Below are 19,081 nucleotides of genomic sequence, written 5' to 3' on the forward strand. Positions count from 1 at the left end.
TATCAGTGTAGTATACAGAAGAAGGATTCACTCATACACATAGCTCACAGCTGTCCCTCATTTGGAACGAAATCTTTCCCTATTCGGTTGCTCTTCTTTTTGTCTGATGGACTAAAATAATGGAAAAGTAGAAGTGTATGGATGTGTACAGGTTTTTTTTTGTTTGTTTGACATATTGGGGTAGATTCAGATAGATTAGCGCATCTTTAGATCCGCGTAATCTATCTGATTTACGATCCGCCGGCGCAATTTTGAGAGGCTAGTGCAGTATTCACAAAGCACTTACCTCCAAACTTGCGCCGGCGGATCGTAACTCCCCCGGCGGAATTCAAATTCCGCGGCTAGGGGGAGTGTAAAATTTAAATCAGGCGCGTCCCCGCGCCGATTTAACTGCACATGCGCCGCCGGCGAAATTTCCCAGTGCACATGCTCCAAATGACGTCGCTAGGACGTCATTGTTTTCGGCGTGAACGTAAATTACGGCCATCCGTATTCGCGACCGACTTACGCAAACAACGTAAAAATTCAAAACTCGGCCCGGGAACGACGGCCATTCTCAACATTAGCTACCCCTCATATAGCAGGGGTAACTATCCGCCGGAAAAAGCCGAACGCAAACGACGTAAAAAAAAAGCGACTGGCGGGCGTTCGTTTCTGAATCGGCGGATCTCCTCATTTGCATATTCGTCGCAAGTAAAACACGAAACGCCACTTAGCGGCCAGCAGAATATTGCAGCCTAAGATCCGACGGTGTAAGTAACTTACACCTGTCGGATTTAAGGGAGATCTATGCATAACTGATTCTTATGAATCAGTCACATATATCCGACCGTCGGATCTCAGAGATACGACGGCGTATCAGGAGATACGCCGTCGTATCTCTTTGTGAATCCCCCCCACTAATTCTATATGGTCTGCATAACTGGGGATATGCCGGGGCTGTGTCCCTTTCCTACATCATTCGTACTAAAAGGCGTCCCTCTTTCTAATCTCAGCATGTTGGGAGGTATGCATACAGGTAAACTGGATTGTTGGTCACCACAGTCCCTATTTAGAAGGGTGAAAAACAATTTGTTACCCCAGTGCTCTATAATAATCTTTTAGGGCCAATTTACATCTATGTGGAAGCATAACATGCATTGACATATTGCTCAGCCATTCACTCAGTATACCGGACTAATGCACTAAGGCAATGCAACATGCGCTGCGGCAAACATTTAGTGACATGTCATTGGGACGTTTCTGTCTATTGGAAGCCTATTCATTTCAGTAGCCTGGCTTTAAGCAACTCATGTAGATGTGTGACATCACACGTGTGAACACGCTACACAAACAGAAATGTGACTTTTTCATTTCATCCCAAACTGTAAAGGAAAACGATTGGTCTTTGGCCTTCTAATATTACTCAGAAATCTCTGCAATTATGCTAACTCAAGACACTTTAAAGCTGAACCTTACGTATAAATTTTATTGCATAGTTATATTGGTCAAACTTGAACGTACGTATACATATTGCATACCTGAGTGATCCCTGTGTAAAGAGCAAATCACTGTTGTAGATGCTACTACTTCAGTGATAGCAGCAATCTTCTGAGTCCACTGCTGCTATTTACTGAATGCCTTGTATTTTTTTTTATGAATACAATGTATTCTCTTATTGGATGAGGTGGAGATCATGATGTCACATCCCCTTCTCTTCACCTCATCTATAAAGACAGCACATTGTATTCATTGAAGAAAAAAATACAAGGTACAGTATTCTGTGAATGGTGGCAGTGCCAAGTGAGTGACCTCCTAACAGAAGGGCAGCCACTTGGTACAGGTATCAGCAGTCACTATAGTAGTGAGACTATGACAATGATTGTCAGCTTCCACCGTGTTCACTCAGGTATGGTCCTGGTCCGAACTGGACCAATGTAACTGTACAAAACAATTCAAACCTAAACTTCAACTTTTTTTTTACAGAAAAACGTATTAAAGTTTGGCAAGCAAAAAAAAAAGACAGAGTTCACGGTAGAGCAGGTATAAAGTAAATTGGTACAGTATAAAAGTATGCAGGATGATAACAAGTTCTAAGCGGTAAACCAAAACCCACAAATGAAAAAAAACATAACATAGTTGAGGTCTGAGGATATCTCATTTCAGGACATTATCATTCCAATTACACTAAAATATGAAGGCAAGAGTAATAACAACCATCGCTTAGGGCTGCTTCGAACCAAAGCAGTGCAGAAAGAAGGAAAAGAGGGGAAGAAGAGGATAGGGGCTTAGGATGAAGGAGAAGGGGGAGGAGGGGGAAAAGAGGAGAGGGTTTAAGGGGGGTAAGTAACCAGTAGATCGCAGCCCGGTGACTAGTAGATCACGGTCTGGGCTTGCCGGCCCTCCATCCCAGAGCATTAAACAGAGAGCAATGCAGAGAGACTACTTGTAAAGTTGGAGCTGTAGTAGGGAGCATAAGCCACATAAGCCGATGCCTCCTATGTAGTACTGCCTCCTGTCCCATGCGGAGTGATACCAATTGCACTGCATCTCTTATCCCTGCTAATGGTCCCCAGAGATGTGCTAGCAGCAGGATACAATGTATCAGATGGAATCTGTTCAGATAATCTCCTGTGTTGATATATATATCACTGAATGTTGCAAGGAGTCTTATACATTCCACTTAAGAAACATCTTCTGTATTTTGAGAGATGAAGATCCATATAATAAAATTGGTATCTTACTGAATATGATAGATCCCTATGACAGAGATCAGATCCACTGTTTGAATATAACCACTGATGTAGATGTTACTCTCTCAGCTTTCTCATATCCATGTTCTTCCGAAAAGGCTTAAGCCCTGTACACACGATCGGATATCTGATGGAATCTAATCCGATAGATTTTTTCATCGGATATCCGATCAAGCTGACTTTCATCAGTCTTGCCTACACACCATCGGTTAAAAATCCGACCGTGTCCAACGCGGTGACGTAAAACACTACGACGTGCTAAGAAAAATGGTTCAATGCCTCCGAGAATGCATCGACTTGATTCTGAGCATGCATGGATTTTTGACAGATGGACTTACCCACAGACGATCGTTTTTTTTCTATCGGTTTTTTAACCATAGGAAACATTTAAAACAGGTTCTATTTTTTTTCACCAATGGAAAAAAAAAAAACGATGGGCCCCACACACGATCGGTTCGTCCGATGAAAACGGTCTATCGATCCGTTTTCATCAGACAAACCGATCATGTGTACAGGGTTTTAGGCTCAGGTGATTCAAAGACCACAGCATTGGATTACTCCCATGGACCTTCAGCATGCTTGATTGCATTAATTATCGGCTTGGATGTTTCCGGGTAGACCATACCTTATCTAATTTCTCAGGACAATTCCTACTTTCAAATGTTATTTTGTAGAGAGGTAAAACTGAATTCATTGCCTTCTGCCAGATGGACATAGTGGGAGGCGTGGATAACTTCCAACACAACAGAAACTTCAACTTTAATACGTTTATCTTTAACTTGAATTTCACATAATCGGATTCAGCAAGCTTTGCACAGTGCTTTTGTATGATATTGCTGCCTTTTAGTTACATTGGTTTCTAAATTGTAAACCTCCAAAGAACATACGATTATAATGCTAGCGAGCAAGGAACACTGCATTTTTTAGGTTCAGGGTCTAGACCACTGGGAGGATCAGGATATTAGAAAACATAGGACCACCATCCCAACAAGATACAGTCGCAGCTAAAGATTAGACATATCCCTTAAGTAAGTTGTGTCCTCTAAATAAGTTTAAGTGCAAACTTTTCAAATATTACAGGAATATAATATATGTTTAACATGTTAAGATACAAGAAGATGGCTGTTGTTGTCTACCAAATAATCATTGGTAGAACAGTGGCTTAAACAAGAATGAAGGAGTAGACAACTCCAGTTTGTAGGCAGATGGAGACTGCAGTATATCCTCAAATCTTTAGGTGGCGCTGTGCTGAATCTACAGGATGACAGTAGCCCATTCATGACTATTTTGTCTCCTGCTATGGGCTACAGGAAGCCATCTGGGGGATCACAGCAATCCTAATCAGTAAACCCTGCTGTCTAGGGACAGGATAAGTGTATTGCAGGGAGAAGTTTCTAATGAGAAGTGACAAAATAGGGTTCCCTTGCAGTGAGTATCTACATTTCAGCACCCGGGACAGAATTTTCAACAAACCCTTAGGCCCTGTACACACAATAGAACATGTCCGATGAAAACGGTCCGCGGACCGTTTTCATCTGACATGTCCGCTGGGATTTTGGTCTGATGGCTGTACACACCATCAAACCGAAATCCCCGCGGACAGACAGCGCGGTGACGTCACCAAACCAGGAAGTAAAATTCTTCCACGCATGCGTTGAATCCATTCGACGCATGCAGGAGATTTCTGTCCGCTGGTTAGGTGTGCGGACGGGTTTCCAGCAGATAAGTTTTAAAGCATGCTTTAAAACTTTTGTCTGCTGGAAACCTGTCTGCTAGGCTGTACACACGGTCGGATCTGTCCCCTGAAACTGGTCTGCGGACCAGTTTCAGCAGACATGTTCGATCGTGTGTACAGGGCCTTACAGTAGGAACCTGTACAATTAGTGCCATCCAACAGTGCCACCACCCCTTTACAGAAGGGCTCCTCTGGTATCTATATTCCTGAGTCAGTCAATATTGTGATGGAAATGTGTTTTCTACTAATCTGCACCGTCAGTGCATTGCTGTATCCACTTGTAAAAACGTTTCAAGTGCCAACACAGTGTTCACCGAGTCTTTGTGGTGGTTACTCCCGAAATGGATACTCTTGTTAGGGCTTTAAACTTTATTACAGTGTTCAATCACATAGGGAAGGGTTCAAACCCCTATCAGACTTTTATTGCATTCTATATTCCTATTGAAAGGATTTTCCCTTCTACTTTTCTTCATGACTGCACAGGAACTGAAGCAAATCTTTTTAATGGTGACAAAGACAGCAAAACAACCTTATAGAGGTTTGCTGCTCTATTACAAGGTACTTCTGCTGCTGCCTGTGTCCTCACTGGAGAGATTCTACTCACTTTATTTCCTAGTGATCACACAGAAAGTGAGGGGACACATCCCCAAAGGGTCAGAAGTTCTAACTCTTCCCAGTTCAATCCAAAACTAAAGAAAAATACTTTGGCTGGAGTTCCACTTTGAATGATATCATTGAAAACAGATTGACCACTTAGATATTTTACTTCCATCTATGATATTAGAGACCAACGATAACTCTTCACATTATCTTATGTCCATTTCCTTAGATCTCTAGCTGATATTAAACCTGTAGGTGTTTCCAAAGCAAAGACACAATCTTAATACCATGTAATTACATTGAGTACATAATTCAGGCTTCATTTAATTGAGGCTCATTAAAAGTGATCTACATAATAATGCACATAACGTGCCCCAGTGGCAGTTTTTATGTAGGTTAAAGAGGACAAAGCTGTGAGCTCAAATCACCCTTCCATAAACAAGCAAGAAGCAAGCTCATCAGCTGGGAACCATTCCTCCACCCCCCAATACAACACGGGGCCCATTAAATTCATAGAGGAGGGCAAGAACGTACAGAAGCATGACAAGAACGCCAGCCACCATAACAATGACTCGGTAATAAGATATACTGAATACCACCTCTTTTCTCTGCTCTGTCTGGCATCATATTTTGATATGTAATTATTAGCGAGAGCCGTTTCGTAGGACAGCCTTCTCCAACCTTCACCTTGAATAGCTCTTTCCAGTGTGATTAGGAATATTGATGCAGGCATATTGCTGTGCTGATTGCCAGCTCAGTCACTTCTGCAGGTTCTCCAAACCACAAGCAGCATATTGTTAAAGGTGAAGGCAATGAAAAACATATTATTGCAGCTGTATTTAAACAAAAAATGATCTCCAACCCAAGCAGGCAGTAGTGGGAGCCTTGATTTTGTAAGAGGGCTGTTATACAAAGTGATCTTTAGCTCTTTAGCAGTCTCATGTAATGTTCCATGTCTGTTAGAGCATGTCTCCAACCACAAATGGAGCATGTGCATAGACTCTGTCCATGTCCTCTAGTAACGTTGCAGTCATTCTTCTGTAGCATTATATACAGTACATTAAATATTATGTTTATTGATATTGGGGAGCCCCTATACTTTGTAAGTCGGCAGCCACTGCCTTGAACTCACTTTAGTGTGGTAACATATAACTGCTCCTTCCGGCAGATTGTAAACCACTTAACCTTCAGAAGGCTTTACCCCTTTCATGACCAGACCATCTTTTGCTATCCAGCACTGTGTTGCTTTAGCTAGAAGTTGCTTGGCCGTGCAACACTGTATGCAAAATACATTTATATATTTTCTTAACATAAATAACGTACTGATGGCCTATTTAATTTCTTGAGGCCCTTAAAATGCCTGGACAGTAAAAAGAAAAGCCCAAGGGCCATATTCACAGAAGAGATACGACGGCGTATCTGTCAGAGTATCTATGCGACTGATTCATAGAATCAGTTATGCATAGATAGCCCTAAGATCCGACAGGTGTAATTGACTTACACCGTCAGATCTTAGGATGCAGTACCTCGGCCGCCGCTGGGTGGAGTTTGCGTTGTTTTCCAGCGTCGGGTATGCAAATTAGCAGTTACGGCGATCCACAAAGGTTTTCACGTTCGTTACGTCGGCGCAAGTCTTAGTTTCCCGTCGCAAAGTTAGGTGTGCTATTAACATGGTGTAAAATTACTCCACCATGTTAAAGTATGGCCGTCGTTCCCGCGTCGATTTTGAATTTTTTTTTCGGCGTAAGTACGTTACGCACGTCGCGATTTACAAACATGTCGCGCCGCCGTAATTTCGCGCAAAGCACGTCGGGAAAATTTAGAACGGAGCATGCGCAGAACGTCCGGCGCGGGAGCGCGCCTAATTTAAATGGTACACGCCCCATTTGAATTGGGCGGGCTTGCGCGGGACGTGTTTACGATACACCGCCGCAAGTTTACAGGTAAGTGCTTTGTGGATCAGGCACTAACACTGAAAACTTGCGGCGGTGTAACCTAAACGGGTTATATTGCGCCGCCGCAATTGTACCTGAATCTGGCCCCAAATTACCAAGTAGACCGTCTGAGGTATTTAATAAGAGGCATGGCGAGTTTTTGGTCGTTATAGTTTTTTGGCACAATATGCAGGTAAAGGACCAGGCCCCTTTTTGCGATTCGGCACTGCTTTCGCTTTAACTGACAATTGTGCGGTCGTGCGACGTGGCTCCCAAACAAAATTGGCGTCCTTTTTTTCCCACAAATAGAGGTTTCTTTTAGTGGTATTTGATTACCTCTGCGGTTTTAATTTTTTGCGCTATAAACAAAAATGGAGCTACAATTTGTAAAAAAATGCAATATTAAATATTGCATTAATATTGCATAAATATCCCCAAAAATATATAAAAAACGTTTTTTTTTCTCAGTTTAGGCCGATACGTATTCTTCTACCTATTTTTGGTAAAAAAAAATCACAATAAGCGTTTATCGATTGGTTTGCGCAAAATTTATAGCGTTTACAAAATAGGGGATAGTTTTATTGCATTTTTATTAATATTTTTTAATTACTACAAATGGCGGCGATCAGCGATTTTTTTCGTGACTGCAACATTATGGCGGACACATCGGACAATTTTGACACATTTTTAGGACCATTGTCATTTTCACAGCAAAAAAGTGCTATAAAAATGCATTGTTTTCTGTGAAAATGACAATTGCAGTTTGGGAGTTAACCACTAGGGGGCGCTGAAGGGGTTAAGTGTGACCTCATATGTGTTTATAACTGTAGGGGGGCGGGGCTGGACATGTGATGTCATTGATCGCCTTTCCCTATATCAGGGAACATACGATCAATGACAGCACCACTGTGAAGAACAAGGGAAGGTGCTGCTGTCAATCAAATCCAATGACGGGGCCGAGTCATACAATTGGCAGCTATGGACGCCGATTGTAAGGCACGGGAGCGCACCAGTAAGCTAACCCCCTCTAGATAGAGCTTCCCAAAGGGGTTTAGCTCATGCGGTGGAGGAGCTGTGAGAGCAGTCGTGGGACCACAGAAGAGGATGATCGGGCCACTCTGTGCAAAACGAACTGCACTGTAGAGGTAAGTATGAGTTCCTGCTCTGACTTAATCACTTAGGCCGGGTACTCACGAACAAACATGTACGGTGAAAGCGGTCCGTCGGACCGTTTTCACCGTACATGTCTACCAGAGGGCTTCTGTACGATGGTTGTACACACCATCGTACAGAAGTCCGCGCGTAAACAATACGCGGGGCGTGTCCGCGTCGTCGCCGCAACGATGACGCGGCAATGACGCGGAGACGTGGGCGGGCCTGCCATTTAAAGGCTTCCACGCATGCGTCAAAGTCATTCGACGCATGGGAGGGACGGCGGGCGCCTGGACATGTACAGTAGGTCTGTACTGACGACCGTACATGTCCGAGCGGGCAGGATTCCAACGGACGGTTTTAAAACACGTCCACGAATATTTGCCCGCTGGGAAAAGGCCCGGCGGGCAAATGTTTGCTGGAATTCGGCCCGCTCGCGCCTACACACGACCAAACATGTATGCTGAAACTGGCCCGCGGACCAGTTTCAGCATACATGTTTGGTCGTGTGTACGGGGCCTAATGAGTAAAATTCAGCATGAGCTATTGAGCTCTAAAAACAGTAGGCTTTTGTCAACAGGTTCATTAAGGAGAGCCTGGAAAACGTGTAAAAATGAGCCTAGAACACCACCTGCTATCAGAATTTTCAAAATACAAACTTTTATTATGCAATATAAACAATATTTGTTAATCATGCATATAATAAGAAAATATGCATGAAACCACTAAACATTCCCTTGAAAGTTTTTTAATGAGTGAGAAGGTTACAGGACACACTTTTAATGAAACAAGTCTTATCACAGAGTTCAATCAACTTTTTGTCAGGCTTTGAACAACAGGGTGCTGTTTCAGGTAGAACCATAATGAGCAAAAACCAGAACAATAAACATTCCCTTGTTAAGGCAAAACACAAGTTTCTGTGGAAGATTCCAGAACATCTGTAACATGAAACTTCTTGTTAGTACCAAGATTAGAAATAAGCTTTATAGAAAACCCTTTGTGAACATGACCTTAGGTGCATTTTCAACACATTCGCGGATTGGCTGATTGTATTCTTTCTATTCTTAGGTCCCATTACCATGAACGTTCAGCATGGGCAGTGGCAAGAGACAACAGAATATTGAGGCTGTTCAGCCTGTACAAAGCAAAGACAGGCTGACAGGAGCCTTAGTTCTCTTCCAAGCCCCATATGCATCTCTAACACCGCTCTGTTCAGTTATTAGGAGGGAAAGGAAAGCCCAGGGCACATAGTTTTTCATTGTTTACTGCAGATAAGGATAGGTAGTATCTGATCCAAATTGGTTGAGGACAGTTGGGGAAATTTGGATCAGATACTACCTATCCTTGTCTGCAGTAAACAATGAAAAATTATCTGTTCTGTGCTTTCCTTTCCCTCCTTAAAACGGGAGTTCACCCGAAAAACAATTTTTAACATTAGATTGAGGCTCGTTTTGTGAAGGGGAATCGGGTGTTTTTTTTAAATCGAAGCAGTACTTACCGTTTTAGAGATAGATCTTCTCCGCCGCTTCCAGGTATGGTCTTCGGAACTGGGCTTTCCTATTTGATTGACAGTCTTCCAACAGACTTCCGACTGTCGCATACATCGCGTCACGAGTAGCCGAAAGAAGCCGAACGTCGGTGCGGCTCGATACGGCGCCTGTGCACGACGTTCGGCTACTTTCGGACAATCGTGACGCGCTGTATGCGACCGTCGGAAGCCTGTCAATCAAATAGGAACGCCCAGTCCCGCAGCCCATACCCGGAAGAGGCGGAGAAGATCTATCTCTAAAACAGTAAGTACTGCTTCGATTAAAAAAAAACACCTGATTCCCCTTCACAAAACGAGCATCAATCTAATGTTAAAAATTGAGTTTTTGGGTGAACCTCCACTTTAAGGCTGAACGGAGCGGTGTTATAGAGAAATAATGCGGTATCACAGGATGTGTTCTGCCTTTGTTCTTTCTTATGATTCCTGAGGTTATCAGTATTTTCCATTGTGATCTTGGAGTGGTCTGTGTGGGGTGCGGTGCTGACATTCATTCCCTCAGGCGCTATGGATCTCTTATAATATGGAGATCAATAACATCTGTTAAGGTCCTGGAGCACTTTTGTTCAGTGACACATTAGGGAGGCACTAGATTGCACAAATTTTTGGTCACACTGCATTTAAAGGACTGGATCGACTTGTATCACTGTCAATAAACCAACATCATTAAAAAAGAAATGGTGTATTACATGATGTTCATATTCACTCAGTCACTATGGGATTTGTTTTCTGTATTTTGAAAAAAACCTGGTTGATCCTGCTGTTCTATGTCCCCCTCTCCTGTCCATGCCCCCACTGCAGTTTGGGATTTTGCAAAGCAGTATTTGCAGCTAGTGAACATGCTCAGTTTTCAGTGTGTTTCTATGCTGAACATTTCCTCCCTATCACATCCCAGCAGCCCATGTGACTATAGAGTCACACATGTGAGCTTATACACAGTGGTAAATGACAGCCCACTCCCACCCTCCTACTCCATGCCCAATAACTAGCTAAACACAATGGGGGCTGGCTATTACATCTTGATTGATGGAGGCTTCATCTCCCTCTTATTCTAAGACACAGGCTGGGGGGCGTAACACAGCCTGTGGCTGGCAGAAATCTGCTCACACCATGTTATTGCCAAAAATAGGGTTGGTTTCAAATATATACAGTATTTGTGTGACAATTAAAAACAATTTATTGATATTAATTATTTATTTTTACTCTGAATTTTAAAGGCTGTTTTTTTTAACATGTGACCAGCAGCAGAGAACTAGAAGCTCGTCCTGCCAATGTTTCCCTGCAGACAGTCTGGGAAAGAGCCAGGTCATGTTACAGTTGTATATCGATTAGGAAAGAAGGTACTTAGATTTCTTATTATAAAAATCAGAGTGCGATCAATCATATACAGAAAGAGGGATGGAGCTTTTGGTCGGGAATCCAGGCCGTGTGTATGCTCCTCGCAGTTTTTCTGACGGGAAAACTGCCCAAAATCAAAAAAAGAGAACCAGTGGACTTCTGTTCGGCGGTTTTTGGCAGTTTTCCTATGGGAAACTCCATTGCAGTTTTCCTGTCGGGAAAAACAGCCGTGTGTAGGGGAAAGACTGAACCGAGCAGGTTCTCGGCTTTCCCGGCGATAAAAAGTCCGCTAGGAAACCCAATCATGTGTATGAGGCTTAAGGGGTTGTAAACCTTCCATCCTATGCATTAAGGTCAAAAAACATCTGATAGTTACTGGCCCCTCAGCCCCAGTGGTTTACTTACCTGAGCCCTCAAAAGACCTGCATCTAGAACGCGCTGGCTTCTCAGCTCTTCTGGGCCCGGTTTTCTTGGCTCTTCATTGGATAGATTGATAGCAGCACATACATTTATAATACTTACTATGAGCACATCTGTTGACTCTTGTAGAACTGGAGCTTCCTCTAGAACATGGGTGCTCAACCAGTGGTCCTCCAAATGTTGCAGAACTACAAGTCCTATCATGCCTCAGCCTTTGGGAGTCATGCTTGCAACTGTGAGCCCTGCAATGCTTCATAGGACCTGTAGACCTGTAGTTCCGCAACAGCTAGTGGGCCACAGTTTGATCACCCATGCTCTAGAATCTTCAGCATCCGACGCCGTCTACTGTGGCAGTCCCACACTAATGACGTAGTGGCTGGGAAGACGGGGAGGAGGGTAACCACAGCAGACATCAAAGAGATGCAGGCATCCTACAAGGTCAGAAGTGTTGGATGCTGAGGACTCTATTACATTCCAGGTACTGCAAAACAAAAGGTATGCAACATCTAATGCCCTGTACACACGATCGGTTCATCCGATGAAAACAGTCTGATGGATTTTTTCATCATATTTCCGATGAAACTGACTTTCATCAGTCTTGCCTACACACCATTAGTTAAAAAAACGATCATGTCAGAACGCGGTGACGTAAAACACAACGACGTGCTGACAAAAATGAAGTTCAATGCCTTCGAGCATGCGTTGACTTGATTCTGAGCATGCATGGATTTTTAACCGATGGATGTGCCCACAGACGATCGTTTTTTAACCATCAGATCATTTTAAAACAAGTTCCTAGTTTTTTCACCGATGGATTAAAAACCGATGGGGCCCACACACGATCGGTTCGTCTGATGAAAACGGTCCATCAGACCGTTTTCATCAGACGAACCGATTGTGTGTACGCGGCATTACAGTTTGATTTCTTTCCAAAGCTGCCACAACCTAAGTAGAAGGTCTCCTGCCAGGATGATACAAAGTGAGGCACTTGCTGTCTGTGTGCATGCAGTTATCTCTTAGCAGAGGTCCAACATGCCCCCTACGGAGTCAGACCTATAGCTTTCCAATCAGCAAAGCTCATGCTGCCAAAGCTCATGCTCTTGCTCTGAATCAGCAGGAGAAGAGACGTGTTGGAACTCTGCAAAAAGATCACTTACACACACAGAGCATGGGTGCCCTTCTACAGCATGCTGTCAGGGGACAGGCTTTTCCATTTGGGTTGTGGCTACTTTTTAATAAAAAAAAAAAAAAAAATACTTTTAGGGGGTACTGGTAGTGCAAAAAGATTAGTAACCTATCACTGAAGGCTGATATTTTTTTTGCCTCCCTTTTGAAGTGCCCGCCAGATGTTTAAGGCCGTGTACACACGGTCGGTCAAAACCGATGAAAACGGACTGAAGGACCATTTCATCGGTCCAAACCAATCGTGTGTGGGCCCCATCGGTCAGTTATCCTTCGGTCAATAAATTTAGAACTTGCTTTAAAATGTAACCGATGGACTGATAACCGATAGGTCAAAACCGATGGTTAGTATGCAAAAGCATCGGTTAAAAACCCGCGCATGCTCAGAATCAAATCGACGCATGCTTGGAAGCATTGAACTTTGTTTTTTTTTCAGCACGTCATTGTGTTTTACGTCACCGCATTCTGACACGATCGGTTTTTTAACTGATGGTGTGTAGGCACATCAGACCATCAGTCAGCTTCATCGGTTAACCAATGAGAACGGTCCTTCGGACCGTTCTCATCGGATGGACCGATCGTGTGTACGCGGCCTTAGAGATAAGTTGTGAATGAAAGAACTCCAAACCCAATCATCCACAGCGGCAGAGGCGCTATAGTTCCCAAGTGAGCACAAGTGTATTGATGTCACTGCACTTGTAGTCCATTGATACTTCCTCCAGCTCTGTAGCTGAGGGACCTGAGCTGGGGGAATAAACTGCAGGAGACAGAGCATTGCACCTGTGATCCACTGATTCCGGTTGCAATATTTTGCAGGTTGAAATGCAAAAAATAATAAATGCATATTTTTGCAGTATAGGTGCTTTTTTTCTTGCAAAAGTTGTCATTTCCCTCCAGGGGCGGACTGACCATTTGGGCACTCGGGCACTGCCCGAGGGCCCCATGCCACTAAGGGGCCCCATCAGGATTGCCAGCCTCAGTAAAACCAGGGACAGTATGTAAAAAACAGTTTTTAAAAAAAATCCCAAGATTATAGCTGCCCCGCCTCTCCAGTACCTTTTCAGTGTGTGTATACTGCAGGGGCGGACTGACAACTCATGGGGCCCCCGGGCAATAGAAGATTATGGGGCCCCTGGGCTTACAGATGGCCACCATGCCAGGAGGCGGGGCAGCTAAAATCTCAGGATTTTCACATCAAAAGCATGTCGGTTTCGGACATATCAGGGACAGATCTAAAAAAAACATAGATTTTTACATACTGTCCCTGATTTTACTGAGCCTGGCAACCCTGATGGGGCCCCCTAGTGGCATGGGGCCCTCGGGCAGTGCCCGAGTGACTCAATGGTCAGTCCGCCCCTGGTATACTGTGTATATTGTGTGTCTGTGTGTGTACTGTGTATGTATACTGTATGTGTGTATACTGTGTGGCCCCATAATCTATTGCCTGGGGGCCCCAAAATTGTCTATAGCCTGGGGGCCCCATAATCTCCTATTGCCTGGGGGCCCCATAATCTACTATTGACCGGGGGCCCTATGAGTTGTCAGTCCGCCCCTGTTTCCCTCTAAAGGACAAGTTTACTTTTAGTAAAATCGACATTACTTTATCCTCACTAGCCTCTAATTTAAAATAAGAAACAGCACAACCTGCTGCCTAATTATCTCAGCTGTACAGCCACAACTTTCTCCACTGTTTTATCTTCTTTTTTCCAAATTCCTCTTCATGCCTGAAGGAGATTAACAGCAAGGGAGACTGCAAACTGTCATACTGACATAAATAAGCAGCTGGGTGGGGGTTTTCTGGGTCAGTTTAGGTTAGTTAGGTTAGCCATGTACCTACAGATTTCTCTTGTTCAGCTCTGTGGGCTGACCAAGAGAAATAATTTGATTCCCTCCATCTATGCTATACAGTGAGAATGAAGGGATCTCCCCTGCCAGCTTTTGTATTAAATGGCAACTGCGGCCGAGTACCTGAACAGACACTGCATATGATTGAAAAATTGAATTTTGTCAAACCTGATGTTACCTACTGGGCCACCCATAGCTTGAATTACTGCCGATTCAGTAGGAATCATGGGTGCGCTCTTGAGTCCAGCATTTGCGTAGACACAGAATGCCAGACTCTGCCACGCCCCTCAGTGCCCGCTTCATTGGATTTGATTGACAGCAATGGGAGCCAATGGCTGCGCTGCTATTAATCTATCCAATCAAGAGTCGAGAACCCCGGGCAGAGAGGTAAAGCTCGTCTCCGGTGTGGGAATTACGGGGCTCAGGTAAGTTAAGCAGGGAGGCTGAGGGGATGCATTAAGGTGAAAAAACACAAGGGTTTACAACCCCTTTGATGTAATACACCTGTGGAGTACAAACTCATTATCAGATTGAACGCAGAGTGTTAATTTTTTAAGTGTATTTACTAGGGTTGTCCCTATACCGATACTACTATCGGTATCGGGACCGATACACAGCATTTGCGCAAGTACTTGTACTCGCGCAAATGCTCCCGATGCCTGACCCGATACTTGGTCAGCGGGTGGAGGTTTTGAGCGAATGGGTCGGGCAGAGTTTGCAAGTGGAGAGGGCGGGTGTATGCTACTCTCCCTCTCTGCTCGCCGCGTCCCCCCTCTGTGCTCCTGCTGTCCTCCATGCTGTGTCCTGTGTCCCCCCTAGTGATGCTGCTGTCGGCGCTCCTACGATTTCCTGCTGTCCTCCATGCTGTGTCCCGTGCCCTGTGTCTCCCCCCGAGTGATGCTGCTTTCTGTGCTCAGTGTCCCCCTCCGTGATCCTGCTTTCTTTATGTCCTCATCCATGCTCTGTGTTGTCCTCCTCCGTGATGCTGCTCCCCCCCTTCTGCTGCTGTCCCCCTCTGCGCTATGTTTCCCCTCCATGTCCTCCTCCACTCCCTCTGTCCTCGTCAGGATGGAGAGCGGAGGTAGGAGCCACTAAACCCGGCTCCTACCTGTTCTGAATGAACTGATCACTGACTCTGTCCATTCACATAACTGAAGCATCGTAACCTGTGTTTACGATGGTTCAGTTTATGAATGGACAGGAGCCTCTGTCTCCTGTCCATTCATTTCAGCTGAGGCTGCTGAGAAAGGGACTGGGGAACCTGTATCCCTAGTCCCTTTCTCTGTCTTAAAGAAGAGATGTCAGAGGTCTGTTAAGACCCCTGATATCTCACCAAAGCCCCCCCAACAGGGCTGATTAGAAAAAAAATCAATCAATAAATAATTAAAAAAATAAAATGTAAATAATAATAATAATAATAATAAAAAAAAAACACTGACAATCCACTACCCCCCTCCCCCCTAAAATATATATCACTGTAAAAAAAAAGCCACTGTCACATGACATTAAAAAAAGTATCGGTATTCGGTATCGCGAGTACTTGAAAAAAAGTATCGGTACTTGTACTCGGTCTCAAAAAAGTGGTATCGGGACAACCCTAGTATTTACAATTTTTATGCCAAATTATGGTAATAACTACTATATCTGTTACATGTCCCCAGTCACATGGTATAACTTAACTCTCTCCCGTCGGCCGTACGCATATATGCAGCCTCTGAGTGGGTGGGCCTTAATGCTGAGAGGAAGCATATATGTGTACCTAAAGACAAACAAAGCGGTGCTGAGACCGCGTGCCCTGTGGGCTCCCTGCACAGTTACCGGTGGTGGAAAGCTTTCGATCTCTACTTACGATCGGGATTCTGATCATGTGACCTCTTTGACAGACCTCTTTGTGATCACATGCCATTACTTTATCCTCACTAGCCTCTAATTTAAAATAAGAAACAGCACAACCTGCTGCCTAATTATCTCAGCTGTACAGCCACAACTTTCTCCACTGTTTTATCTTCTTTTTTCCAAATTTCTGATCATGTGACCTCTTTGACAGACCTCTTTGTGATCACATGCCTGACGAAGGGGCCCTGCGTGGCTCCGAAACGTTGCACTCTCTTTATTTTGTGATCATCCAATAAATCATCCGTTTGGACGCTATTTACGTTGTTCCATGGTGTGCTGCCAAATATTTTTACTGTAACTTGCACCAGTATCCAGCTGGTTGTTGCTACAGCACCCAAATCCAAGAGCTCATCCAGGAATGTGTGCGATGGAAATATGAAGTATGACTCTATGACAGCCAATCACAACAGTCACATGATGAGAATCCCGGCTCCGCTTCCCGGCATCTGAAACTCCTTAAAGGCCCGGGAGGTGGCGGCATCAAGGGGTTAAAGTTGTAAAGGCTGAAAGTTTAATACCTTAATGCATTTTCTGCATTAAGATGAAAAAAAAAATCTTTTGTCAGTCCCCCAAATACTTACCTGAGCCTGATCTTGATCCAGCGCTGTACCAGAGAGCAGTAGCGCTGCTCTCTCTCCTTACACACTGGTCTCAATGAGAGCAGCGGGGGCTGTTGACTCCTGCTGCTCTCAATTAAATCTAGTGGCGTGGGAACAGGGGGTGGGGCTGAGCCGCACTGTGTGTGTCAGTGAACACACAGAGTGCAGCTCGGGATCAAGCCCACACATGTGCCACCATAGGAAGTGGCTTCTTATGGTGGCACACAGAGAAGAGGAGGAGACCATAGTGCTAGAAGTGGACCCCAGAAGGGGAGGATCGAGCCTGCTATGTGCAAAACCCCTGCATAGACCAGGTAAGTATGACATGTTTATTATTTAAAAAAATACCATTAAAATCACTTACACATTTTTTTTTAATTGCAGCTTATTTTTTTAGATGCTCATTTTCTGGAACTTCCAGCAATGAAAAATCCTACTTAGTTCTCCTTGTTTTTGAAGGGGCTGGGGAGTTGTGTTTGCCATAATTAATCTTGTTTGTAGTGTGCAGACATCTGATATCATCTCATTATTGGCATTAAACCTGAACACTGTCTGTCCTACCAAAGACTAAAGGTTTAGAAACTGGGCTTCTCCATTGTATTTAATGAGAACCCCAGTTCCCAGCCCAGGGACAGATCACATTGAGTTTCTGAGAAATGTTTGCAGTGAGCAATGATTGCCATGGCTCTAAATATCTGAAATATTATTTATTAGGATATATTAGCATTTTAGGTATGCTGTATGAATGGGAACACATAACAAACATATAGTGAGGTTTTCTCAAACTTGACATCAAAGGGTTATATACACTTTAAAGAAACTCATTCATTTGCCTGGCCCCCTCCACTGCTGGTTCTTACCTTCCACCTGTTCCCCAGATGCCACATTTGCCCAGCAAAGTTTCTCCAGAATTCCTGTGTTTTTGGTCAGGTCTGTGTTAGAGCTAACAGTAAAACCTTCCACCTGTTCCCCTCATCCCCAACAACAAGAGAGTGTTCAGGCTTGGGCAGTGGCCATTCATGCACTTGTAAGCAGGTGTTAGTAGCTCTTTAAGAGAGACCACTCACCTGGGTAATGCTAGTGAGTGGAGTAATTTGCCTTTTATAATTTGGTGTGGGCTGGACACTCAGCAGAAGGAGGATGGGAGTTGACTACTTCTGACTTACAGCATGTAGGTTTGTAGCATGGAGAGCGGTAGACATTCCAGGTCTAGGCCCAGAGAGAGACTCTATTAGCTGGATTCAGGTAGGGCGGCGTATTTTTGAGCCGGCGTAGCGTATAGTATTTACGCTACGCCGCCGTAAGTCAGAGAGGCAAGTGCTGTATTCACAAAGCACTTGCCTCCTAAGTTACGGCGGCGTAGAGTAAATGGGCCGGCGTAAGCGCGCCTAATTCAAATTGTGAAGAGGTGGGCGTGTTTTATGTAAATAAACCATGACCCGACGTGATTGACGTTTTTAACGAACGGCGCATGCGCCGCCCGTGGACATATCCCAGTGTGCATTGCTCCAAAGTACGCCGCAAGGACTTATTGGTTTCGACGTGAGCGTAAATTACGTCCAGCCCCATTCACAGACGACTTACGCAAACGACGTAACATTTTAAAAATTTGACGCGGGAACGACGTCCATTCTTAACATTGGCTAGGCCAGCTTTTTGTTCGACTAACTTTACGCCTGAAAACGCCTTACGTAAACGGCGTATCTTTACTGCGACGGGAAAGCGTACGTTCGTGAATAGGCGTATCTCGCTGATTTACGCCTTCTAGGTGTAAATCAGCGTTCACGCCCCTAGCGGCCGGCTGAACTAGACAGCTAAGATACGACGGCGCAGGCAGTCGTATCTTAGCTACATTTAAGTGTATCTCAATATGAGAATACACTTAAATGTACGACGGCTTAGATTCAGAGTTACGACGGCGTATCTACCGATACGCCGGCTTAACTCTTTGTGAATCTAGCTATATGTGAGGTCCCAATGCTGGGGGACACATGAAAGCGCATATAGGAAGATGTCTGGAATTTAAGAGTTTGAGTTGATGACATTGATGTGTTCTGAACTATGAAACTATGAACTATGGAAAGGTGAAGTTGAGGAGTTGT

At 44.3% G+C, this 19,081-nt stretch overlaps 1 protein-coding gene across 4 annotated transcripts in view; it reads right to left on the minus strand.

Moving 5' to 3' along the window:
* DPP6 (dipeptidyl peptidase like 6) overlaps window positions 1-19,081 on the minus strand; it is a 1,751,424-nt gene that overhangs the window by 323,282 nt on the left and 1,409,061 nt on the right. The window lies entirely within an intron of this gene.

This window comes from Rana temporaria, chromosome 5 (assembly GCF_905171775.1).
Source record: "Rana temporaria chromosome 5, aRanTem1.1, whole genome shotgun sequence".
Classification (NCBI taxonomy): Eukaryota; Metazoa; Chordata; class Amphibia; order Anura; family Ranidae; genus Rana; species Rana temporaria.